This window comes from Bos indicus x Bos taurus, chromosome 5 (genome assembly GCF_003369695.1).
Source record: "Bos indicus x Bos taurus breed Angus x Brahman F1 hybrid chromosome 5, Bos_hybrid_MaternalHap_v2.0, whole genome shotgun sequence".
In the NCBI taxonomy this organism is placed as follows: Eukaryota; Metazoa; Chordata; class Mammalia; order Artiodactyla; family Bovidae; genus Bos; species Bos indicus x Bos taurus.
Genome location: NC_040080.1, coordinates 8,087,258 through 8,113,909, shown reverse-complemented (window position 1 = coordinate 8,113,909; position 26,652 = coordinate 8,087,258). Strand labels below are relative to the sequence as shown.

Below are 26,652 nucleotides of genomic sequence, written 5' to 3'. Positions count from 1 at the left end.
GCCAGAGCTTAGTGCATTAATCCTCCAGCCCCCATCACAATCCTTCTAGGGGGCTGAAGGATCCCGCCCGGGGCTCATAAATCGATTACTTAATTTCACGCTTCCCAAAAGGAGACACAATAAATTCCGCACTGGCCCGGAGCCCTGAATTCCCGTTACAGCTCCCGCCCCACCGAAGCCCGTCGTCTCGTTTCTTTGAGTCAGTTTCCAGTACAGTAAACGGGAGGATACCGGCACTCACCTACCCCAACTTTACCTGCCCAGAATGTTGAGATCATTAACAGCAAAAGTGCTTTGGGCTTCAAGAAAAAAGACTGAATGAACCCAAAACCCTGTATCAGGACACTTCAGGAAGAGCATCTGTGAAAGGAAGGACTGCACTAGACGACTCTTGTAATTCTATAATTGTAAGATGCTGATTGATGTCCTCCTCTCTCCGGCATCCACTCTCGTAGCGAAGGGGTGTGGGGGGGTGGGGGGTGCGGGGTGTGTGTGTGTGTGTGTGTGTGTGCGCGCGCGCGCGCGTGCTGCGTTAGGCGCAAAGGCCACACAGGGACTTGGTCCATGACTTCAACAAGGAGAAAGAAAGCGGGCTAAAAGGGAGAGAGAAACAAGGAAAACCAGGTTCCCTGCGGTAAGTGCCTCGAGGGAAGCAAGCCATTTGCTTCCCCTCCCCCCAGCAATGGGCGGGAGCCCAGAAAAGGCTAAATAACTGCAACTTGGCGGGGTGGAAAGAGGGGGAAGTGCTTTCCCGAAAGCTTCCTGGGGATGGTGTCACCAGACAGAGTAAGGAGGGGGGAGTAACGGGCAGCTACAGGAAGAAGGGGCTAGAGCATTCTTGCAGGTTTAGGAAGGAGCGGCGTGATGGCACACAGACTGAAAAGAGGCAGATCGTTTTACATCCCAGAGAAATTCTTACTACACCCCCCTATTCTCCCCCAAAAGCCTCCCGAGGCTGCCCATTGGTGTCACTCTCAGAGGTAAGGCAGGAGAGGATGCCTCTCCCCCTCCAACTGCTGCAAAAGCCTAAGGGGCGCCCCGGGTCTTCCCAGTTATTCATCTATCTTGTCAATTTCAAGTTCAGTATCACCGCTGGTCATAGAATCTTGTAGTTCAGGCAAGAGCCCTGTGGCCCTTTAGTCACATACCTTCCTCCAAGGCAAGAATTCCTCCATGAAAGTCTTGATAAAATTATTTATTCAGCAAATATTTCTGGAGGGGGCAAGACAAACGAAGTCATCACTGCCCTGGGGGTGCTCTCTCACCGAACTGGGGGACATGAAGGCACATGCTGGGGTGACCATGCAGCCGATCCCCAGCAGCATGACTAACTAGAGGGCCCAGAGGTATGAGGCAAAAGTCCTGCTGGTGGAAATTACTGGCGTGGGGCAGGTTTCCCCAAAACAAGACCGGGCTGGCGCATTCCCGATGGTGTCTACCTACCCTCAGCCTTCAGGAAACAGCCGGGAGGAGAGGGAAACACAGCTGTGTGTTTTGTTTTGTTTTGTTTTGTTTTGACTTTTTGGCCACACCCCATGGCATGTGGGATCTTGGTTTCCCAACCAGGAATCGAACCCAGGCCACCAGCATTGGGGAGCAGTCTTAACCACTGGATGGCTGGGAAAGTCCCACAGCGTATGTTATTAGCCATGAACAGGGTAACATCCCACTCAGCTTCCCAGACATGGCAAACTCACCATCTCTCAAACAGGCCTCTCCTTTTCTTAAGACAAATTGTGTGTGTATATATATATATGTATATATAGTGTGTGTGTGTGAGTGTGTGTGTGAATATCATATATATGGTGTGCATATATATTTCTTATGGATGATCTGCCTGCCTCTAGTTTCTGACCGTAAATCCTAATGTCATCCCCTGAAGATAACACAGGGCACGTCTAATCCCAGTTTGTCATGACAACATTCCAAATATTTGAAGATGACCAGCAAGCTGCCTTTCCCACACCCTCTTACCAGTCCCCAAAACAACAGAGATTAAGTCTTCTCGTCACCATTCCTCAGACGATGGCTTCCATGCACCACACTCTCCCACGGACTTTGTGGGGACATCTTCAGTTTGTCAGGCTCTATTAGGGATACAGACATGAAGATAGAAATGGCTGGTGGTGGGTTTTATTTATTTTTTATTGGTAATGCAATGCAGGAAGATTTTCACAAAAGTAAAATAATTAATGAAACTTGTATCTAGAGCACTTAATGATCTCTGCTTTCAATTTGACTCTTGTTTTTTTCTCTGGATTATACTGTGGGGCTTCCCAGGTGGCGCTACTGATAAAGAACCCTGCCTGCCAATGCAGGAAACTCAAGAGACACGGGTTCGATCCCTGGGTCAGAAGGATCCCCTGGAATAGGAAATAGCACCCACTCCAGTATCCTTGCCTGGGGAATCCCATGCACAGAGGAGCCTGGCAGGCGACAGTCCAGTTGGACATGACTGCACACGAGCACGTCAGGGACATGTGCTATTTTTGTCCTTCCATCAGACATCTTCTCTTCTGGAAAGAGGACCCTAATTTTCCCCTGGGGACCCACTCCTCCCCACACTCGGCCAAGGAGCTGACTCCAACCCAGTCCTGATCAAAGCACTGCTCACCCCTCCCCACCTCCACCATCTGCAGAGACTGATTTAGAGAAAGGCAGGTAACCCAGGGCGGTACAATTGGAATTCCTGGATCCTTTGTTGAAACTATTAGGAAGGAGAAGTTCTTGCAATGAGGCTGCCGAACTGTCCAGCTCTGCACCTGGCACTGACCCGGAGACCACAGGAAATAACGTGCTTGAGAATAAAGTCCACGTGAGAACCTGCGAACTATCAGAGCTGAGACACCGTAAAGGCCCCAGCAGGTGATGACTGTTGGAGAGCCCGGGTCCAGCCATTTTCTGGCTGACTTCACAGATGTCTGGTCAGGGTCCTTAGAGCCTTGCCTATAAGGGAGATTCTATAAATGGAATTATTGAGGGAGGAAAAACCTATAAGGGAGGAAGTTGAGCAGGGAAAGGAAAAGAGCCAAGTAAGGCTCAAGTAATCTCTTGGCCTGATCCACCGCAGAGAGCTCTGGCGCATAAACCATGCCACGTGGTCATCCCCGCCACGGGGCCGCTTTGTGTTGCCCAACGTCACTCAGTCACTAGCCATGGGCTCCGAAGGGGTTAAGTTCCCCAACGCTAGTCCCTTCAGCTGAGGGCAATTCTCCAGAATTTGGGGCATCTGGGAACCCTTTGCTGCCAGTACAGCAGCTGGGGGATGGGTGAACTGGCCTGTTAAAGAAACTTGGAAGGGGCACCGTGTGGGTCTAACCCTGGGGGCCAGTTCATTCCCTTCCCACTTGGGTTTTCGTTCACTGAAGCCAACATGTGACTACTTTAAACACCCAGGTGTGATGAGACCAGCACAGAGCACAGTGAAACCTTGGCCTTCCTTGATCTGACCCCTCCATCCTTGAGCACACTGCAAGTTTCCATAACCAGGCTTAGTGGCTGCCCTGAACCTGTGGCTCAAACTGACTTTGTCACCAACGTTTTCCACCCTCTTTCCTTTACTCCTTCCCACCCACCCACCCCCCAATCTCCTACTAAGCCAAATTCACTCTTTTTTGTACACCTTTAATTATTTAACACAAATATGGGATTTTTAGCTTCACCCTCCTAGTAATTAGCAGTAGTTGTCATTTCGTGCATTTCCATCCTTTGCTGCAAATTGCTGTACAGGCCGATTTGATTCTGTTACCCATGTAACTTGCCACTTCTAATTTTGCTGCTGTTGCTGAAATGGGCAAATCCAATGACAGAAACCTTCAACAAACTGCGAGAGACCCATTTCCCCCTCCTTCCAATCTGCTAATCCATCACCCTGAAAGATTTACTCCACCTGTCCTTTTCCTTGCTGTCTCTCTTCTTGGGGAATCTCTTCAAAGGTATTTCCCAGGTCTTTTTTTGTTTGTTTGTTTTTTAGCCACGCCACATGGTTTGTGGGCTTACCTGGTGGCTCAGTTGGTAAAGAATCTGCCTGCAATACAGGAGACCTGGGTTTGATCCCTGGGTCAGGAAGATGCTCTAGAGAAGGGAATGGCTACCCATTCCAGTATTCTTGCCTGGAGAATTCCATGGACAGAGGAGCCTAGCAGGCCACAGTCATGAAGTCACAGAGAACCGGACACAACTGAGCAACTAACACTTTCATGGTTTGCAGGATATCCGTTTCTGACCAGGGATTGAACCTGGGCCACAGCACTGAAAGCAGGGAGTCCTAACCACTGGACCACCAGGACACTTCCATTTCCCAGGTCTTGATCAGCCCTATCCTGAGCTCTTCTTGCTTTTCCCTGTTTCTTCTTAAGTCTTTGTTCAGATTGGTCCCTCTCCCTAAATATCTTCTCTTGTATCTTTACGTATTTATATCCTAGCTCACATTCCACTTCCTCTAGGAAGCCCTCCAGTCTAAATGATCCTTCCCTTCTCTGATAATCCACGTCTCTAAAGTGCCAAGCACACTGCTAAGCATTCTGAGTGCATTATCTTCTTTCATTCTTGTGGTAACCCTGAGGTGAATGCTATTATGATCCTCATTGTTCGATGAGGAAACTGAGACAGAGAGGTTAATTAAGGAACTTGATTTGCTATCACACAACCAAAAACTACCAAAGCCAGGGTACAGATACTAAAATGAGAACTCTGGCTGAAATTCAATAAACATCCGTTGGCTACACAGAAGGAACTAGAGGAGATATTAAAAAGTGAAATAGACAATCCTGGTCTGCAATCAAGAATAGGGACAATCAGTTCAGTTCACTCAGTTGTGTCTGACTCTTGGCAACCCCATGGACTGCAGCACACCAGGCTTCCCTGTTCATCACCAACTCCCAGAGCTTGATCAAACTCATGTCCATAGAGTCAATGATGCCATCCAACCATCTCATCCTCTGTCATCCCCTTCTCCTCCAGCCTTCAACATTTCGCAGCATCAGGGTCTTTTCAAATGAGTCAGTTCTTCACACCAGGTGGCCAAAGTATTGGAGTTTCAGCTTCAGCATCAGTCCTTCCAATGAATAATCAGGACTGATTTCTCTTAGGACGGGCTGGTTGGATATCCTTGCAGTCCAAGGGACTCTCAAGAGTCTTCTCCAGCACCACAGTTCAAAAGCATCAGTACTTCAGTACTCAGCTTTCTTTATAGTCCAACTCTCACATCCATACATGATTACTGGAAAAACCATAGCTTTGACAAGACAGACCTTTGTTGGCAAAGTAACGTCTCTGCTTTTTACTATGCTGTCTAGGTTGGTCATAACTTTTCTTCCAAGGAGTAAGCGTCTTTTAATTTCATGGCTGCAGTCACCATCTGCAGTGATTTTGGAGCCCAAAAAAATAAAGTCTTTCACCATTTCCATTGTTTCCCCATCTATTTGCCATGAAGTGATGGACCGGATGCCATGTTCTTCATGTTCTGAATGTTGAGTTTTAAGCCAACTTTTTACTCTCCTCTTTCAGTCTCATCAAGAGGCTCTTTAGTTCCTCTTCGCTTTCTGCCATAAGGGTGGTGTCATCTGCATATCTGAGGTTATTGATATTTCTCCTGGCACTATAAATGGCACCAATCTGAATAATGCTGTAAGGATGGTAGAAATGAAATCAGAGAAGGGAGAGCTCGTGTCTGGTAGAACCCAGTAAGAGCACGTGAAGGAGTTTAGGTTTGAAAGGAGGGAGTGAGGCATGGCCCTCCATCTTAGGGAACACTGTGAGTAACAGCGTGGAGGAAGGACAATATGGGGCATATCTGAGCAAGGGAGTTGTCTGGCTTGTTTGAGAGAGAAGGCTTTCAACCCTTGGCAGAGGCCCTGTTGTAAAAAGGAAAGAATGCCAAGACCAGATGGGCATTGGACATTTGAAAACAGGATCCAAACTGTGTCTTAAGAGCGACCTGATAGTTGATTGGATTGGAGGGAGACTGAAATGGGGTTGAGGGGATAAGTTAGGAGACCACAACTGTTTTCCAGTCAAGAGTTAAGTTAGGATCCATGAGGGCGCTGGCAATGGCCTTGGATTATTTTTTCCCCTCTGCTCTGTAACCACTTTGTCTTTGCTTGTCCCCAGAGATCATAACATCCTTGAGAAGTGTCAAGCATTTGAAAAAATGTGCCCATAATTGCTAAACCACTAACAATTTCTTGATACTTAATAAGCACTCAGCAAATATTGTTGTAATTGAATTGAATGCATGAGCAGGGTGATAAAAACTCTGGGGCTCTGTTTAAATGGTTTCAAAGGAACTCAGGCCATGCCTGCAGCCCTCTGCAGTACTGTGTCTGTGCTCAGTTGCTCAGTTGTGTCTACCTCTTTGCGACCCCATGGACTGTCACCCGGAGATTCTCCAGGCAAGAATACTGGAGTGTGTTGCCATGCCTTCCTCCAGGGGATCTTCCTGACTCAGGAACTGAACCTATGTCTCCTGTGTCTCCGGCATTGCAGGCAGATTCTTTTATTCAGCACCTACTAGGTACATCATCCTCTCATTCAATTCACCCAATGAGGTCCTGACATCATGTCCCTCTTGTTTTTTAGTCGCTAAGTCGTGTCCAACTCTTTGTGACCCTATGGACTACAGGCTTCTCTGTCCGTGGGATTTCCTAGGCAAGAATACTGGAGTAGGTTGCCATTTGCTACCCCAGGGGATCTTCTGGACCCAGGGATCAAACCCAGGTCTCCTGCATTGGCAAGCGGGTTCTTTACCACTGAGCCACTAGGGAAGCTCATGTCGATCTTACAGATCAGAAAAACTGAGGGTCAAGCGAGTAGTTTGCAGGAACTGACAGACTGAGCTGCAGGACTTTCAGGCTTAGCTGCTTCAGTTGTGTCTGGCTCTTTGCAATCTCATGGACTGCAGCCCTACAGGCTCCTATGTCCATGGGGATTCTCCAGGCAAGAATACTGGAGTGGATTGCCATGCCTTCCTCCAGGGAATCTTCCCGACCCAGGGACTGAACCCGGGTCTCCTGCATTGCAGGCGAATTCTTTACCCACTGAGCCACCTGGGTAGCCCAAAACCAGGACAACCCCAGGCAAATCCAGAGGGTTCATCACCCTATCAAGATACCTTGCTCCACATTACACAAGCCAGGATTTAAACTCAAGTCTAACCAGCTCAAACCCCCATGGGACTTTATTCTGGCTTTCTGATCACTGCAGCCAATATAAATATTCTTACTTGGATATTCTGGGGACAGAATCCAAGCATACTCTTATATTGAATTTGGCTCATGTATTTGGAGCCTCCTGGAAACAGTCCCTTATAGAGAGACAGCGAATCACAAAATGGATGGGTTTTTGTCAGAGAAAAGGAATCCAGCCTGGGGAACGTCTCCCGGCTGACACCTTGAGAATTCGGCTTTATCAACGGTTCTTTGGCGCCTCCTGGTGGTGAAAAGTTGTTAGTAGCCCTTTTCTTACTCAGATGAAAGAACCCGTACTGTGGGTAAAGGATGAGAGTGGAACCCAACTGAAACTTCTTACAGCTTGGGGAACATGAAGATATTGCTTCAAAAATAAAAACTAGCAGAGATTTTTCTTTCTTTTTTCTTAAATGAAAGCTGACCAACCAGGCTGTCATAGTCTAAGGCGAGGAGACTCAGACACAACTTTAAGTGGATGCCAAAAGAAAACCCTCAATAATCAAGACAATAATTTAACAAAAAAAAAAGAAAGAAAATGAAATTAATGGCAAAAAATGATGAGCAAAATTTCAAGTACAGAACAGACAGGCTCTGACCATGCCTTTGCCCTGCCACGTCTCACTGGCCTCGCCCCAGTCCCGTGAGCACTGGCCCAGGAGCCTGGAACCCCAGCCCCTTCGAGAAGCTCTGGGTGAAGGGCTCCTGACGATGGCCCTCAAAACCTCACCATGGGAAATGGAAATGGTACCTTCAGATGTTCCCACCAAAGAAACTTCATAGAAAGGATTACAACCACTGCTAGGAGAAGCCAGAAGCCCTGCAGCAAGCATGGTTTCCCTAAGGCTCTTGTTTGGTCATATTTCAAATTTGATGTCATAATATATCCATATTTGATTTTGTTCTGTTTCCTTTTATCGACATATAGACACTTCAGAAGTGTACAGAGAAGGGATATTTGACCTTATAGCTCAAAGGATTTTCACAAGCCAACGCACGTTTAACCGGCACCCAGATCAAGAGAGAGAACAAGACCAGAGTTCCCGCCATGCCCCCTCTGTTCACTGCCACCCTGAGGTACCTCTGTCTTGATGTCCAACAGCATAGATTAGTTCTATTTTTGTTCCGTATATAAATGAAATGATACACTCCAAGGTATTTTAAGTCTGGTTTACTTTACTGTGAGCTATGTTAGTGAGGTTAGGCCATAAGCTTTGTGTGTGATTATAGTTTGTTCATTCTTATTATATGGTATAAATCTATTGAAATAAATTTATCCATTCAGCTGACATGAGTTGTTTCAGTGTGTTATTTCAGCACACTGTGCTGCTATGAATATTCATATCCGTGTCTTTTGTTTAACATGGACATGTCTACAATGGCCAGGTTCAGCAGAACTTTCTGCCTGACCTATAGACCTGCAAAGGCTTCCCTGGTAGCTCAGCTGGTAAAGAATCCGCCTGTAATGCAGGAGACCCTGGTTGGATTCCTGGGTCAGGAAGTTCCCCTGGAGAAGGGATAGGCTACCCACTCCAGTATTCTTGGGCTTCCCTGGTGGCTCAGATGGTAAAGAATCCACCTGCAGTGCAGGAGACCTGGGTTCCATCCCTGGATTGGGAAGATTCCCTGGAGGAGGGCATGGCAACCCCCTCCAGTTCTCTTGCCTGGAAAATCCCCATGGACAGAGGAGTCTGGTGGGCTACAGTCCATGGGATTGCAAAGAGTCGGACATGACTGAGCAATAAGCAGCAGCATAGACCTGTGAGCCAGTGAATTGTAGAGTGGCTTGGTTTGTAGAATTATTGTAGCAGTAACTAACTCATAGTATACCCTTTTAAAGTCATAAAAATTAATTATTAGCAAAACACATTAAAATGCAAAGATGATTCACCTTTATTGAAATAGAAAAAAGCACACACACGCCTATATTTCTGCTGAGAGTGCATTTGCTGGGTCATAGGGGAGGCAGCTTCAGCTTTAGTGTCTCCTACTGCTTAGCTTTCTAAAGTAATTGGAGCAACTGTCACTCAGAGAGTTCTTGTTCCTTCCCATCTTTGTCTAGACTTTATATTTTTTGTCCTTTTTACTCTCTCTGGTCAAGTGGAGTGGTGTTACACTGTAGTTTCTTTGCATTTCCCTAGAGAGTAATGAAGTCAAGACCCTTTCTGTGTTTGGCATTTGTATAGATTCTTTTCTGAAGTGTCTGTTCGAATCTTTGCCCATTTTTCTCTTGGGTTTTCTATCTTTTTCTTATTGATTTGTAGTTCTTTTAAAATTCTGACTTGGAGACCTTTATCAGATATATAGAGAGAGAATACTTGTGAGTTGTCTTTTTGCTCCCATAATGGTGTCTTTTGATGAACACCGTTTCTTAGTTTTCATAGAATTCATTAAAGGTTTTTTTCATTCATGATTGACAGTTTTTGTTTCCTGTTTGCAAAAGATGTGGCTATTCCAAAGTCAGAGATATTTTTATATGTTTTCTTTTAAAAACTTTACTTATTTATTTATTTTAGCTTCAGAACTGCACTCCTTCTAGAAATTATTTTCGGTATGGTGTGAGGTAGGAGTGATAAATATGCATTTTTCCGTATATGGGATGACTATATACATGTGTATCTGTTTTTGTTTACATATAAAAGTAAATAATTAAATTCCCTTTTAAATGTTATGACTTTTCCCTAATTGTTCGAGTAAAATTGATACAGAAACAGCTGTTTTGAGCACTAATTGAGGTACATTATCTGCACTTCCTCATTTAATTCTCTCTGTACTTGTATGAGGTAAGTACTCATATTTCAGTTTTATAGATGAAAAGAGTGAGGCTCAGGGAATTAAAGTGTGTTGAGGGTACAGAGCAAGTAAGTCCAGAGTCCTTTAACCAGTGTTCTAAACTACCTCGCACAGAAAAATTTCATTTGCAGGATAATTGTCTGTTAAGGTACCAGTATAACATGTTGATCTGTTCACAAGCTGATGGACATTTGCACTGCCGCTAGTTTGGGGCTGTTGTGAACAAAGCTGCTGTGAACATCTTCATTTCTCTTGGATAGATACCTAGGAGTAGTATTGCTTGGGTCATATGGTAAGTGTTGTATATGTTTATTTATTTAATTATCTATTTATTTGGGGGCTTCCCAGGTGGCACTAGTGGTACAGAACCTGCTTGCCAACACAGGAGACTTAAGAGACGTGGGTTCAATCCCTGGGTGGGGAAGATCCCCTGGAGAAGGCAATGGCAACCCACTCCAGTGTTCTTGCCTGGAGAACCCCATGGAGAGAGGAATCTGGCGGGCTGTGGTCCATAGGGTCACAAAGAGTCAGACACGACTAAAGTGACTTCGCAAGCACACACATCTATTTATTTATATTTTAAAAAATTTTGGCCACACCCCATAGCATGTGGGACCTTAGTCCCCTGACCAGGGATCGAGTCCATTACTTCTGGAGTGGAAAGTCCTAACCACTGAACTACCAGGGAATTTCCCTTTTGGCTAAATTTTTTATTTGTAAATATTCAGTTCTGTGGCTTGTCTTTTACTTTTTTAATGGTACCTTTTGAAAAAATAGTTTGCATGTTGATAAAGTCCCAATTTATAAGTTTTTTCTTATGCTCTTTTGGATGGTGCTTCTTAAAAATGTGTATGTATTTATTTGGCTGTGCCGGGTCTTAGGTACATCGTGCAGGATCTTTCCTTGTGGTGTGCAGGCTTAGTTAGTTGCCCTGCAGCATGTGGGATCTTAGTTCCCTGACCAGAGGTCGAACCTGCGTCCCCTGTATTGCAAGGTGGGTTCTTAGCCACTAGACTACCACAGAAGTCCCTTAGGCTGTGCTTTTGATGTCATATCGAAGAGATCTTTGCCTAAAATCAAGGTCATGAGGGTTTTCTCACATATTTTCTTCTAGAAGCTTTGTAGTTTTAGTTTTTACGTTCTCGTCCGTGGTCCATTTTGAGTCCGTTTCTGCGCGTGGCATGAGGTGACGGCTCACATTCATCCGTGTGTACATTCAGTTGTCCCAGCACCATTTGTTGAAATGACCATCGTTTCCCCCTCAATTAGCTTTATTGAGCAGCTGATTTTACCACCCCTGGAGGCTGATCTACCGCTGGACTTTCAGTTGTGTGACCTAATAAATACATTTCCTCGCTGTTTACACTCATTTGAGTTTTGCATTATCCTTTGAAGCCAGAAGCCATCTGGCTGAAACCTTCTGGGTGCCACCTCTGGGTGCCAGGAGGTGGCACCCAGAAGGTCAAGTGGATGCCAGCTCTGTAGACCTTCTACGGAATAACCCACGCCTAGGAAATGGCAACCCACTCCAGTATTCTGGCCTGGAGAATCCCAGGGACGGCAGAGCCTGGTAGGCTGCCGTCTATGGGGTCTCACAGAGTCAGACATGACTGACGTGACTTAGCAGCAGTTCCTTGAAATCTTTCTCAGTCTGTACTCTTTCAGTGGATTTGAGCATTGCTTCTTACCCCCAAAGAGCCTATACAATCAAATTCTGGCCAACCTACTGAATACCCCGGGAGAGGGAAGCAACCAAACCAGACCAGTCTGAATGCTCCTTGGCTGGGACTCTAGCCAGAAACATTAAGAAGAGATGCTGTCTTCTCCTCTAACTTCATAAGCCATGAGGACAAGGTAGGCTTAGAACTGCCAGTGGCCACCTTTTGGTCAGGTGGCAAGAAAAAACTTAGGAATAAAGGTATTCCCTGATGGCTCAGCAGGTAAAGAATCTGCCTGCAATGCAGGAGACACAGTAGACACTGGTTCGATCCCTGAGTCAGAAAGATCCCTTGGAGGAGAAAATGGCAATCCGCTCCAGTATTCTTGGCTGGAGAATCCCATGAAGACAGCAACCTGGCGGGGGATAGTCCAAAGGGTCACAAAGAGTCGGACATGACTGAGCAACCAAGCGACTTAGGAATAAAGCCCAGCAGTGACAAGCAGGACCAAAAGGCGAGGAGAGAGGCAAGGTTCTCAGGATATCATTCACGCCTCTGGGTGAGCCATGCCTGAAGCCCTCTGCTTCAGGGGGCAAATCGCAAACTGGGATTGGTGGGGAGGTAAGGACTCCAGCAACTAGTTAGGAGCTCTGTTTGTGCTCTGAATTGGAGACCCAGTTGTACTGGTTTCTCTCCCTAAGAAGTCCCACCTGACTCGGCCAGTGTTCTATGTTTTCCTTGCCTGTTCAGTTCAGTTCAGTCACTCAGTAGTATCCAACTTTTTGTGACCCCATGGACTGCAGCACGCCAGGCTTCCCTGTCCATCACCAACTCCCAGAGCTTGCTCAAGCTCATGTCCATCGTTGCCATCCGACCATCTCATCCTCTTCGCCCCCTCCTCCTCCTGCCTTCAATCTTCCCCAACATCAGGGTCTTTTCCAATGAGTCAGTTCTTCACATCAGGTGGCCAAAGTATTGGAGCCTCAGTTTCAGCATCAGTCCTTCCAATGAATATTTAGGACCAACCTCCATTAGAATTGACTGGTTTGATCTCCTTGCTGTCCAAGGGACTCTCAAGAGTCTTCTCCAACACCACAGTTCAAAAGCATCCATTCTTTGGCGCTCAGCTTTCTTTATGGTCCAACTCTTACATCCATACATGACTACTGGAAAAACCATAGCTTTGACTATATGGACCTTTGTTGGCAAAGTAATGTCTCTGCTTTTTAATATGCTGTCTAGGTTGGTCATAGGTTTTCTTCCAAGGAGCAAGCATCTTTTAATTTCACGGTTACAGTCACCATCTGCAGTGTTTTTCGAGCCCAAGAAAATAAAGTCTGTCATTGTTTCCCTATCTATTTGCCATGAAGTTATGGGACCGGATGTCATGATCTTAGTTTTTTGAATGTTGGGTTTTAAGCCAGATATTTCACTCTCCTCTTTCAATTTCATCAAGAGGCTCTTTAGTTCCTCTTCGCTTTCTGCCATAAGGGTGTGTCATCTGTATATCTGAGGTTATTGATACTTCTCCCGGCGATCTTGATTCCAGCTTGTGCTTCATCCAGCGCAGCATTTCGCATAATGTATTCTGCATATAAGTTAAGTAAGCAGGGTGACAGTATACAACCTTGATGTACTCCATGCCTGTAGGGGCTGCTATTCTACAAAGTTATGCTCAAGTGGTTATCTTGTCTTGCTTGAATGGACAGGGGTACTCAAGGTCTGGCTGCTTCCCAAGTCTCAGAAAACTGGAGTGCATTAAAAACCACCAGCAGCAAAAATGCTGATTAGAGTCACGCTAATCAATCATAGACACTCAAAGGTGCCAGCTCCCCACAGGTGAACCACATGCGCCTGGTGAGAGCGGTAGGAAACAGACACTTCGTCAGAAACTCAAGAGCAGAGAGGCAAAGGAGAGAGGCAAGTGTGGTTCCCAACCTGGCTCCGCCTTGCTGGCCAGGCAACCTCAGGTCATTTACCGAGTGTCCCTGGGGATCGGTCTTGTCCCGTGTAAGATGAGGGCTAAATACGCCTGTGGTAACAGCCTTCAGCCTCTGCTTCCTCTGACTCACACTGGGAGTGTGGACTTCCGCTCAGGCCTGCCCAGTCTTCACTGCATGTGTGGGTCCCTCACTCCCAGCACAGCTGGGGACCACCCTGCCCCTCCGTGTGAGTCAGAGTCTGGACTACCTGGGCCATGTCACCTTCTTCCCAAAGTCCCCAGGCCAGAGCTTCTTGCTTCTGCCTCTCACCTGTGTCTATCTCTCCACAACACAGTGTGTTCTGCCTTTTCTGAAGGGTTGGGATGATTAATGAGAATTAAAGAACTTAAAGCTGTGGTCTAGAGACTTCTCTGGTGGTCCAGTGGTTGACTCTGCACTCCTAAAGCAGGGAGCCATGTGTTTAATCCCTGGTCATGAAACTTGGATCCCACATGTTGTAGGGTGTACCCTAAAATTTTTTTAAATAAATATATATCTTTTAAAAGCTGTGATGTAAACCTGATGGTGATTAAATGGAGAAAATCATACTCACTGCCATTCCTTTCAGGAGAAGCACTGTTTATTTGTTCAGGAAGAAAATTCCTTGATAAACTCACATGGGAGAGAAGCGAGAACCCCCTCCCCCCGCCCTGCCCCAGAAGACCTGAGGACAGCTAGGATTCTCCCAAGTGCCTGGGTGTAAAGAATCTTCAGGTTACACTGCAACACGGTGGGGAGTAGGAAAGGTGGGGTCCTGGGGGGTCACCCCCCCTTAAATCTCCCGCATGCCGCAACTAAGACCCGACTCAGCCACGTAAGTAAATAAATAAATAAAATATTTTTTAAATGATGTCATCTTCTAAGGAGTTATATGGCTGGTGCCAGAAGAAGAAAAATAGATCTTTATGGTTTAACAGGTGTTTGCTGGGCTTCCCCAATGGATCAGCGGTGAAGAATCGCCTGCAATGCAGTAGATGCGGGTTCGATCCCTGGGTGGGGAAGGTCCCCTGGAGGAGGGCATGGCAGCCCACTCCAGTATTCTTGCCTGGAGAACCCATGGACAAGTGGCCTGGAGGGCTACAGCCCATGGGGTCACAAAGAGTTGACCACGACTGAACACCAGCCGCTGCCTTGGGGGAGGTCTGATTAGCACATAATGCCGATGCCTAGTGCACACTGGAGGGGAGGATGTCCAAAGGAGCAGAGAAAATTTTTGTTTAACATTTTCTTGTCTTGCCTTAAAATAAGAATTTTATTTCATCACCCAGATTCTGTCACCTCTCAAAAGGCCTGCTTTTCCCAACTGCCCTGCAGCAAGTCCCTACCCATCTTTTAGGAAGCTCTTGGGAGGCCCGTGCCCCTTCTCACCAGGAGTATACTTCTCCGAGTCTGAGTTGGTCCATAGTAGGTGCTCAGTAAATACCTATCCACTGGCTGAATAAAAAATGACAACGAGAAGACTTCCCTGGTGGTCCAATGGTTAAGAATCCACCTGCCAATGCAAGGGACTTGGGTTCAACCCCTGGTCTGGGAAGACTTCGCCTGCCATGGGGAAACTAAGCCATTGCTCCGCAACTACGGAAGCCCGAACTCTAGGGTCCGTGCTCTGCAACAAGAGAAGCCACCGCCGTGAAAGGTGCAGCACAACGAGAGAGTAGCCCCTGCTTGCTGCAACTAGAGAAAGCCCATGCACAGCAGTGAACACGCATACCCAGCACAGACAAAATAAAATGAATTTTACAAAATTTAAACACCTATTATAAGCCAAGCGCTGGTCTAGGTACTTGGGTTTCATCAGTGAACAAAGATAAAAGCCTCTGCCTCCTGGAACTCACATTTTATTTGGGGCAAAGTGGAGGATGGGGAAAGACAATAAATAATGAATGTTAACTTAAAACACAGGACAAAATATCTTCTTAAAAGCGTAAAAGAGCTAAGAAGGAAGTGAGGAACTACTGGGCCATGATGAGTCTAGGAGATGAGGTTCATACCTGACAGACAGGGACTTATCTAACCTACGTCAAGGCTGTATATTGTCACCCTGCTTATTTAACTTATATACAGAGTACATCATGAGAAACGCTGGGCTGGAGGAAGCACAAGCTGGAATCAAGACTGCCGGGAGAAATATCAATAACCTCAGATGTGCAGATGACATCACCCTTATAGCAGAAAGTGAAGAGGAACTAAAAAGCCTCTTGATGAAAGTGAAAGAGGAGAGTGAAAAAGTTGGCTTAAAGCTCAACATTCAGAAAACGAAGGTCATGGCATCTGGTCCCATCACTTCATGGGAAATAGATGGAGAAACAGTGGAAACAGTGTCAGACTTTATTTTGGGGGCTCTAAAATCACTGCAGATGGTGATTGAAGCCATGAAATTAAAAGATGCTTACTCCTTGGAAGGAAAGTTATGACCAACCTAGATAGCATATTCAAAAGCAGAGACATTACTTTGCCAACATCTAGTCAAGTCCATCTAGTCAAGGCTATGGTTTTTCCAGTGGTCATGTATGGATGTGAGAGTTGGACTATGAAGAAAGCTGAGCGCCGAAGAATGGATGCTTTTGAACGGTGGTGTTGGAGAAGACTCTTGAGAGTCCCTTGGACTGCAAGGAGATCCAACCAGTCCATTCTAAAGGAGATGAGCCCTGGGATTTCTTTGGAAGGAATGATGCTAAAGCTGAAACTCCAGTACTTTGGCCACCTCATGCAAAGAGTTGACTCATTGGAAAAGACTCTGACGCTGGGAAAGATTGAGGGCAGAAGGAGAAGGGGACGACAGAGGATGAGATGGCTGGATGGCATCACCGACTCAATGGATGTGAGTTTGAGTGAACTCTGGGAGTTGGTGATGGACAGGGAGGCCTGGTGTGCTGCGATTCATGGGGTCGCAAAGAGTTGGACACGGCTGAGTGACTGAACTGAACTGAACTGAATCCTTACAACCGTCCCCTGAATTATCCTGGGAAATCAGTAGTGCAGGTACATGGTCGGGGTTGCCTCAGGGTTGTGAAATAAATTAGTGTGCATGCTAGGCTCTGGGGCCTTATACACATGGTCCCATTTGAGCCTCACAGCATCTCTGTGAGATGGAAGCTATTGCTTACTGTTATTTTCCTAATTTTACAAATGAGAAAACAGAGCATTCAAGTGACCTGCCCAGGGTCACACAGCTAGTCAGTGGCAGAACAGGCTTTGAGCTCAAGTCTGCGTCCAGAGTCTGTAAATTGAACCATGGTCCATGCCACCTCTTGGTAAATATCATCTATTGTTTTTCTATTAGCTTTAGCAGAAAGATAACTCTAGTAGGAATGTCACTATTACCTTCTTTATGAAGAAGTGAGTATATTATCTTTATGGAAGTCTTGTTTTATGCAAAAATGTTAAAAAGTGCTTAGACAAGGAAAAACTACAATCCAAGCACAGCCTACTGGTGTTACTCAAAACTGTAGACACAGAAATTCATCAGGGAGCAGGAGAAAATTCTTAAGGCTGAGCTAGTGAACTCCAACTGAGAACAAATAGTGCTGAAGGCCAGGACAGGGACGCCACCTGATTCCACGTCCTCTCAGCCAGCCCAGGTCAGGACACACGACAGGTGAGGGATGGTAGGCGTGGCCTCCATTCTACACCCTCCTTGACTGCTGAGAACCTGGGCCCTCCCAGGTCGGGTGTGTGTGTGATGTAACACTCAGGTTCATGGTGTCAGATCTAGCCTGTGACACTGAGCAAGTGACGTGATTTACTTATTTTGCATTTTATTTTCAATTTATTAAATTAACTTTTTATTGGAGTCTAGTGGGTTTACAATGTTCTGTTAGTCTCTGCTGTACAGCAAAGTGAATCGGCCATACATATACATGTATCCACTCTCTTCGACTCCGTTCGCATATAGGTCATTACAGAGCACTGAATACAGTTCCCCGTGCTCTACAGAAGGTTCTTATAAGTTATCTTTTATAAAAGTAATGTGTACACGTCCATCCTAATCTCCCAGTTTATCCCCACCTCCTTCCCCCTTGGTAAGCGTGAGTCTGCTTTCAACTTTTGTCAATAGGGTTATTTGTATCATTTTTTATTTTTTTTTTAGATTCCACATATAAGTGATAACAGGCTTCTCTGATAGCTCAGTTGGTAAAGAATCCACCTGCAATGTAGGAGACCCTGGTTTGATTCCTGGGTCTGGAAGATCCGCAGGATAAGAGATAGGCTACCCACTCCAGCATTCTCGGCTTCCCTCGTGGCTCAGATGGTAAAGAATCTGTCTGCAATGCGGGAGACCTGGGTTTAATCCCTGGGTGGGGAAGATCCCGTAAAGGAGGGTATGGCAACCCACTCCAGTATTCTGGCTTGGAGAATTCCACAGACTGTATAGTCCACAGGGTTGCAAAGACCCTTTGCAACCAGTCAGACACAACTGAGTGACTTTCACTTTCATAAGTGATATCATATGATATGTGTCTTTCTCTGTCTGACCTACTTCTTTCAGTATGACAATCTCTAGGTCCATCCATTGGGCAAGTGACTTTAACAGCACTTTTGCAAAATGGGAGTGATAACACATAACTAAGATCATGGCATCCGGTCCCATCACCTCATGGCAAATTGATGGGGAAACAATGGAAACAGTGGCTGACTTTTTTGGGGGGCTCCAAAATCACTGCAGATGGTGATTGCAGCCATGAAATTAAAAGACACTTGCTCCTTGGAAGAAAAGTTACAACCAACCTAGACAGCATATTAAAAAGCAGAGACTATTTTGTCAACAAAGGTCCGTCTAGTCAAGACTATGGTTTTTCCAGTAGTCATGTATGGATGTGAGAGTTGGACTATAAAGAAAGCTGAGCACAGAAGAACTGATGCTTTTGAACTGTGATGTTGAAGAAGACTCTTGAGAGTCCCTTGGACTGCAAGGAAATCCAACCAGTCCTGGGTGTTCATTGGAAGGACTGATGTTGAAGCTGAAACTCCAATATTTTGGCCACCTGATATGAAGAGCTGACTCATTTGAAAAGACCCTGATGCTGAGAAAGATTGAGGGCGGGAGAAGGGGACGACAGAGGATGAGATGGTTGGATGGCATCATCAACTCAATGGACATGAGTTTGGGTAAACTCCAGGAGTTGGTAATGGACAGGGATGCCTGGCATGCTGCAGTTCATGGGGTCGCTGAGTCGGTCATGACTGAGCAACTGAACTGAACTGAATATATTCCAATGGTTATAAGATGTACCACTAAGAAACAAACAAAAAAACACCAACTGCATGGTGACAACATGTCTTAACGATAGTGCTGGACAAGTCATAAACCAGTCATGGCAATTCTCCTGGCTTGGAGATTTCTCTCATTTCTTCTGCAAGATTGGCAATTTCTCCCAATTAGGTTCCGTTGCTTGGTGTGTGGGCTTCCCTGGTGGCTCAGTGGTAAAGAATCTACCTGTAATGCAGGAGATGCGGGTTCAATCCCTGGGTTGGAAAGATCCCCTGGAGAAGGAAAAATGACAACCCACTCTAATATTCTTGCCTGGAGAATCCCATAGACAGAGGAGCCTGGCAGGCTACAGTCCATAGGGTCGTGAAGAGTCGGACACGACTGAAGTGACTGAGCACCGGCTCCCGTGTAGATTTTTTGCCCACATCTTAGGAGCAAAATGTAACACAACTCTTGTTTCTAGTTTGTCTTCTTGCCTTTGTCGTTCAGTCACTCAGTCATCTCCTACTCTTTGCACCCCCATGGGCTACAGCACAGCAGGCTTCCCTGTCCTGCACCATCTCCTGCCTGTCCCTCAGCTTCTTCCTATCTCAGGTTCTGCCAAGCACTTGCTGTTGTTTCATAAGAGAAGAGTAGTCCTCTCTCTAAAGAGAAAACTCTGTTTCATTTGGTATCAGTTTCCCACCCTGTTGCTCCATATCTGTGCCTTTCCCCGTCATCACTTTTATCTGAATGCTGAATCACACCATGATATTTTCAAAGACATTTTAAACAGTACCAAATTCAGTACGTGCCGTACCAACAGTGCATCCAACTCAGATGGAGGAAAGACAATATGGGCCGCTGTGCTCAATTTCTCACATTTGCAAACAATGATGTCCCCATCAGGACTTTGACATTTGATTCTAAGACACAATCCCAATGTCAGAGATGTTAAGTTATGCATGTCTTAGGCTTCCCTTGTGGCTCAGCTGGTAAAGAATCCGCCTGCAATGCAGGAGACCTGGGTTCGATCCCTGGGTTGGGAAGATCCCCTGGAGAAGGGAAAGGCTACCCACTCCAGTATTCTGGCCTACAGAATTCCATGGACTATGTAGTCCATGCAGTTGCAAAGTGTCGGACACGACTAAGCGACTTTCACTTTCACGCATGTCTTAGAATTGGGTAGATAGGGTAGCAAATACCTGTATTGATTAGAATTCTTTTGACAAGAAAGTGACAGAAAACTCAACCCAGATTGACTTAAGTGAAAGGAGTATACTGAGTTGTGCTGCTGTGCTGTCTTGTCTGACTCTTTGCGACCCACGTACTGCAGCCCACCAAGCTCTTCTGTCCATGGAATTTTCCAGGCAAGAATACTGAAGCAGGTTGCCATTTCCTCCTCCAGGGGATCTCCCCAACCCAGGGATCCAGCCCGCGTCTCCTATGTTTCCTGCATTGGCAGGCATCTTCTTTTACCAAGTCCCAAAGTCCTTATATTAACGCAGCTTCAGGTATGGCTAAACTCAGGACTCCAGGATAAAATCAAGACTCAGTTTCTCTTCACTTCTCTCTCTTTCTTCCATAGGGGTGGCTTCCGTCTCAGATTTCACTTGGTAGCAAGCTGGAGTCAGCAGCTCTAATCCTACTATCCTCTCTGGTTTCAAGTCCAGCTAAAAGGAGCGAGCACCTTTGTCCCAGAATTTTGAACCTGAGTCTCAGTATCACTCACTGGCTCTGACAGGTCACCTGTCTGGCTCTGGACCAGTCATCATAGTTATGGGGGAGCTGCTGAGTTACCTGCTGGAAGCCTAAGGGCTGCTGGGGCTGCAGAGGGAAATGACGAGGATGGACGTGGGGCCGCAAAAACAGCGCATGATTGACTGTGGGGAATTAGGTGAGAGAAGCCTCCCCGGAGCAAGCCCCCCTGGGTGGATTTGGTCCCTGCTCCTCCGCTCTGTGCAGCAGAAGGAGGCCTCCGCCGAGACCCACCCGCTCCATCTGAGTCAGCCTCGCGAGGCCTCCCTCGCGGGCTGCTGACACCGCACTGACTCAGCGGCTACATGAGCTGGTTGCTGCCTGGAAAGTTAATAAGCCTGGGAGCCAAGACATTCCTCCTGTGACGGGGTTGGTGTCGCGAGTGGGTGGAATGAATGAAAAAGAGTGGGAGCACCATGGCTCCTAAAGCGTTTATGAAGTCAAGAAGCTCGGAAAGCAAGGGAGGGGAAATCCGTGGCAGCAGTGGGAGCTGGTGACCCCCCCACACCAGCGCTGGTCCCTGGCGGGTGGGCGGGCGCTGTCTTCACCCTGGCCCCATCCACCCTCCAGCTCTGCCCGTCTCTTTCCTTCAAATCTAAGGGTCAAGGAGCAAGACTGGGGGATCTATCTATCCCTTGGAGGGTAGGGGAGGAAGAGAAGAGGGAGGCTCGGTTAGAAGGGGGTCCTGGAGGATAGGAAATAGGGGAGACAGAGAGGGAGTGCTTGCCACAACCGCTCAGAAACTGGATGGAGCACAAACACGGAGCACCTGCTCTCTGCCAGATCCCCAACTAGAGGGTGAGGCCCCCCAGTAAATAGGCTTTTGTCTCTGCCTTCAGGGAGCACAGAGTCTGGTCTGGACACAATAAGAAAATTGTTCATGGTAACGGAATGTGATGGCACAGGGACCTAGGGTTTATTAAAGGAAGGTACCCCGGGGGGAGAAGTGAAGGAGGTCATTGCCAATCAGGAGGCCTCAGGTCAGTCTAGCCTTGACTGAGACTAGAGGGGGTGTGTGTGTGTGTGTGCGCGTGTCTGTGTGTCTGTGTGTCTGTGTGTCTGCAGGAACGTGGGCTCTGGACACAGCTGTGGAACAGTTCTCCTCGAATCAAGGGGAACCTTTCCAACGTCTCTTTCAGGCTTTAGCTACTGGCTTTTGGGAGTGGCAACCTGCCTGGCAAGGAGGCTCCTGCCAGCCAAGGACAATCCTCCGCATGAGGGGACAGCTGGGGTAGCCACGAGGCCTTGGAGCCCTCACTCTCAGCAGCTGGAGGATGGGAGCACCAGCCTGGTGGAGCCACCTAGACGGGGTAGAGGGGAGGTGATGCCAATGGCCTCTGCTCTGATGTTCCTCACGCTGGATGTCTGGTGGAGGATGGGCTAGGGAGCAGAAGGGAGCTGGAGGGCAGGGGACTTCCTGGAGGAGAAGGTCCTTCTGGGGCATCTTGTAGAACAGCTCAGGAGGTGGACAAGCAAGGAACGACCTAAGGCGTCAATGTGTGCAACAGTTATAGGAGCACGTCGCACTTTCTGGGAAGGCTAAGCTGTTTAGGTAGGACACTGGGCTGTCACAGGGGTGGGCAGGGCCAAGTCATGAAGGTCCTGTGTGCCATACTAAAAGACCGGAGATTCAAGTTCTTTTGAAAAGAACCGGAATCTCATGCAAGTGTTGAGAATGGACGTGTAGACATGGTGGGGCCTGGGGATGGGAGGGGGGATGAACTGGGAGATTAGGCTTAATATAAATACACTGCCATGGGTAAAACAGAAAGCGAATATACCTGCTGCGTAGCACAGGGAGCTCGGCTCTGTGCTCTGCGATGACCCAGGAGGGTGGGGTGGGAAGGGGAGAGATGGGAGGGAAGCCAGGAGGGAGAGGGTATGTATGTTTGTATATATACTGTTGCTGTTGTTGTGTCCAACTCTTTTGCGACCCCATGGACTGTAGCCAGCCAGGCTCCTCTGTCTATGGGGTTCTCCAGGTAAGATATTGGAGTGGGTAGCCATTTCCTTCTCCAGGGACTCTTCTCTACCCAGGAATCAAACCCATGTCTTCTGCATTGGAAGGTGGATTCTTTATCACTAACCCATCAAGGAAGCCCAAGCATATGTGTACGTGTGTGCGTGTGCGTGTGTGTGTGTGTGTGTGTGTTAGTCAGTCATGTCTGACTCTTTGCAATCCCATGGACTATAGCCTGCTAGGCTCCTCTGTCCATGGGATTCTCCAGGCAAGAATACTAGAATGAGTTGCCATTCCCTTCTCCAAGGGATCTTCCTGACCCAAGGATTAAACCCAAGTCTCCTGCATTGCAGGCAGCTTCTTTACCATCAGAGCCACCAGGGAAGCCCTGTGTGTGTGTTGTGTGTGTGTGTGTGAGCGTGTGTGTGTGTGTGTGAGTGTGTGTGTGTGTGAGTGTGTGTGTGTGTGAGTGTGTGTGTGTGAGTGTGTGAGTGTGTGTGTGAGTGTGTGAGTGTGTGTGCGAGTGTTAGTGTGTGTGTGAGTGTGTGTGTGTGAGTGTGTGTGTGTGAGTGTGTGTGTGAGTGTGTGTGTGTGTGTGTGAGTGTGTAGGCCTCCCAGGCTTCCCAGGTGGTGCTAGTGGTAAAGAACCCACCTGCCAATGCAGGAGACCTGAGAGATGTGGCTTCAATCCCTGGGTGGGGAAGATCCCCTGGAGGATGAAATGGCAACCCACTCTAGTATTCTTGCCTGGAGAATGCCATGGACATAGGAGCCCGGCAGGCTGCAGTCCATAGGATCACAAGAGTTGGACATGACTGAAGTGACTTAGCACATACGCATGTATATATGTGTGTGTGTGTGTATATGTGTATATATATGTGTGTGTGAAAGTCGCTCAGTAGTGTCCGACTCTTTGTGACCCCATGAACTACACAGTTCATGGAATTCTCCAGGCCAGAATACTGGAGTGGGTAGCCTTTCCCTTCTCCAGGGGATCTTCCCAACCTAGGGATGAACCCAGGTCTCCCACATTGCCAGCTGAGCCACCAGGGAAGCCCAAGAATACTCGAGTGGGCAGTCTATCCCTTCTCCTGTGGATCTTCCCAACCCAGGAATCAAACTGGGCTCTCCTGCATTGCAGGCGGGTTCTTTACCAACTGAGCTATCAGGGAAGCCTGGATATATGTGTATATATAGCTGATTCACTTCATTGTTCGGCAGAAGCTAACAACACTATAAACCAATTATACTCCAAGAAAAAAAAAAGTAAAAAAGGAACTGGACTCTCCTTCCACCCCACTTCAGCCCTTTGTGCAGACATTCAGCACCGTCAGGGGGTGAGGCAGCCCGGCCCTGTCTGGGTGGGTGCAACCAAGGGCCCCGATGCTCTGCAGAACTGAAGTGGGCAAGAGGCCACCAGCAGGCAAATGGCAGAGAGTGATGGCCAGAGAAGGGCTGTCTCCAGGCGCTGAGGGAAATGCAGGAGTCGGGAGCGATTTGAAAGTTGTTTTCTTGACGTAGGCATTTTAGAAATAGAAAGAAATGTCGTCACAAGGGAGTCCCATGGAGAGGAATGAACGCAGGATTTGGAGTCAGCAAAGCCAAAGGCCTGGGCCTGGGGCCCAGCACCACTGTGCCAGCTGGACAACTCTGGGAAGGTCACTCGGCTCACCGAGGCCCTATTTCCACATCTGCACTGGGATCATATCTATTCCACAGGGTCAACTAAGATAACATCCGTGTGCAAAAAAGGCTGTGCAAATATTAAGTTACAGTCATTTTGCAAAAAAAAAAAAAAGAAGCCCACAGCAAGAATTCCTCAGGCTGTTTTGACCCCAGTTCCCACTTGGCACTGATTAGGTCGGGGACTTACTGGATGACATAGCAAGTCAGCAGCAGAGCTAAGGTGTCAACTCACCCGAGGACCGGCTCCAACATCGTCAGCAGAATCACCTGAGATCCAGCTTCACTCTGCAATTTAGATGGCCAAGGCATTCCCAGGAAGTCCCTTTCAGCACAGAGTGTTCACAGTGGTTCCCGTGGGCAGCCCCAATATCCTCCAAAAGGTTGGCGAGATGTAGCAATAGCTGGATGAGGTTCCCAAGAGGCAGGGCAGAGAGGGAGACAAAGAACAGACATTTGTCCTGAGAACAGAAGAGACTGCGTTTCTCCACCCTTCCTGTGGCCACAGCCCTCCAACTCCCACCAGTGCTTTCAAAATACTGGAGTAGGTTTCCATTCCCTTCTCCAAGGGATCTTCCAGACCCAGGGATTAAACCCAGGTCTCCTGCATTGCAGGCAGATTCCTTACCATCTGAGCCATTAGCTGCTACTGCTGCTGCTAAGTCGCTTCAGTCGTGTCGGACTCTGTGAGACCCCACAGACAGCAGCCCACCAGGCTCCGCCGTCCCTGGGATTTTCCAGGCAAGAACACTGGAGTGGGTTGCCATTTCCCTCTCCAATGCATGAAAGTGAAAAGGGGAAGTGAAGTTGCTCAGTCGTGCCCAACTCTTAGCGACCTATGACTGCAGCCCACCAGGCTCCTCCGTCCATGGGATTTTCCAGGCAAGAGTACTGGAGTGGGGTGCCTTTGCCTTCTCCACTGAGCCATTAGGGAAGCCCTCAAAACAGATTTATTGAGATATAGTTCACAGACCATAAAAGGATCCTCTTGAAGTGTACAATTCAATGTTGTTGTGTTTTGTTTTGTTTTTATTCACAGAGTGACACAAATATCACCACAGCAAATTGTGGAATATTTTCATCTCCCCATAGAAGATGCCATCCAGCCATCTCATCCTCTGTCATCCCCTTCTCCTCCTGCCCCTAATCGCTCCCAGCATCAGAGTCTTTTCCAATGAGTCAATTCTTCGAATGAGGTGGCCAAAGTACTGGAGTTTCAGCTTCAGCATCAGTCCTTCCAGCGAACATCCAGGACTGATCTCCTTCAAAATGGACTGGTTGGGTCTCCTTGCAGTCCAAGGGACTCTCAAGAGTCTTCTCCAACACCACAGTTCAAAAGCATCCATTCTTCGGCGCTCGGCTTTCTTCACAGTCCAACTCTCACATCCATACATGACCACTGGAAAAACTATAGCCTTGAGTAGATGGACCTTTGTTGGCAAAGTAATGTCTCTGCTTTTCAATATGCTATCTAGGTTGGTCATAACTTTTCTTCCAGGAGTGGGAGTGGGTAGCCATTCCCTTCTCCAGGGAATCTTCCCAACCTAGGGAATTGAATGCAGGTCCCCTGAATTGGCACCCGGATTCTTTATCGTCTGAGCTACCAGGGAAGAGAGGCCAAAAAAAAAACCAAACAACTCAGATTGAATAACACAGACTGGGTGCCCCCGGTCTCCAAGTGGCTTCATGTGTTGCAATCTCTGGGGCCCAGAGTGCTGTAGGTGTTTCAGTTTTTCCTTGTTTATCAAGAAAAGATATTTAACTGAACATGCGATGGAGCTGCAATTTATAAGAATATGACATATTTGAAAACTTTTGAAAGCTTTTTGAAATCTTATAAAAAAACTCTTGACTGAATTACTGTATGTGATACCATTCTTAAACTGTTTAACATACTTTTATTTTTTGAGGAACAAGAGCTCCATTTTTTAAATTTGATCATTTCTTGCATTTGAAGTACTCCTTGATGACATCCTTGGCTTGAAACTCTTTGCCATAACCCTAAAAAAAAAAGAAAAAACAATTTTACTAACATTCGGAAATTTGGCTAAGTAGTTAGCACTAGTTAAAGCAAAGCTTTAACAAAAATTAGCACATGTCTTTTGACAATGCTTTCCATCATTAAAATGTCTTATAGCTAATATTCAGTTCAGTTCAGTTGCTCAGTCGTGTCTGACTCTTTGCAACCCCATGAACTGCAACACGGCAGGCCTCCCTGTCCATCACCAACTCCCAGAGTTAACAATTACTCAGCTATTAAAAATAATGCATTTGAATCAGTTCTAATGAGGTGAATGAAACTGGAGCCTACTATACAGAGTGAAGTAAGTCAGAAAGAAAAACATCAGTACAGTATATTAACGCATGTATATGGAATTTAGAAAGATGGTCACGATGACCCTATACGTGAGACAGCAAAAGAGACACAGATGTAAAGAACAGA

General features: G+C 46.9%; 1 long non-coding RNA gene across 1 annotated transcript; it reads left to right on the top strand.

Moving 5' to 3' along the window:
- The first annotated feature begins 514 nt into the window (after positions 1–514).
- Positions 515–25,379, top strand: LOC113892192. The gene is made up of 3 exons (XR_003510991.1): positions 515–634; positions 20,397–20,705; positions 25,249–25,379. It is a non-coding gene; the product is annotated as an uncharacterized LOC113892192 (long non-coding RNA).
- Positions 25,380–26,652: the final 1,273 nt, after the last annotated feature.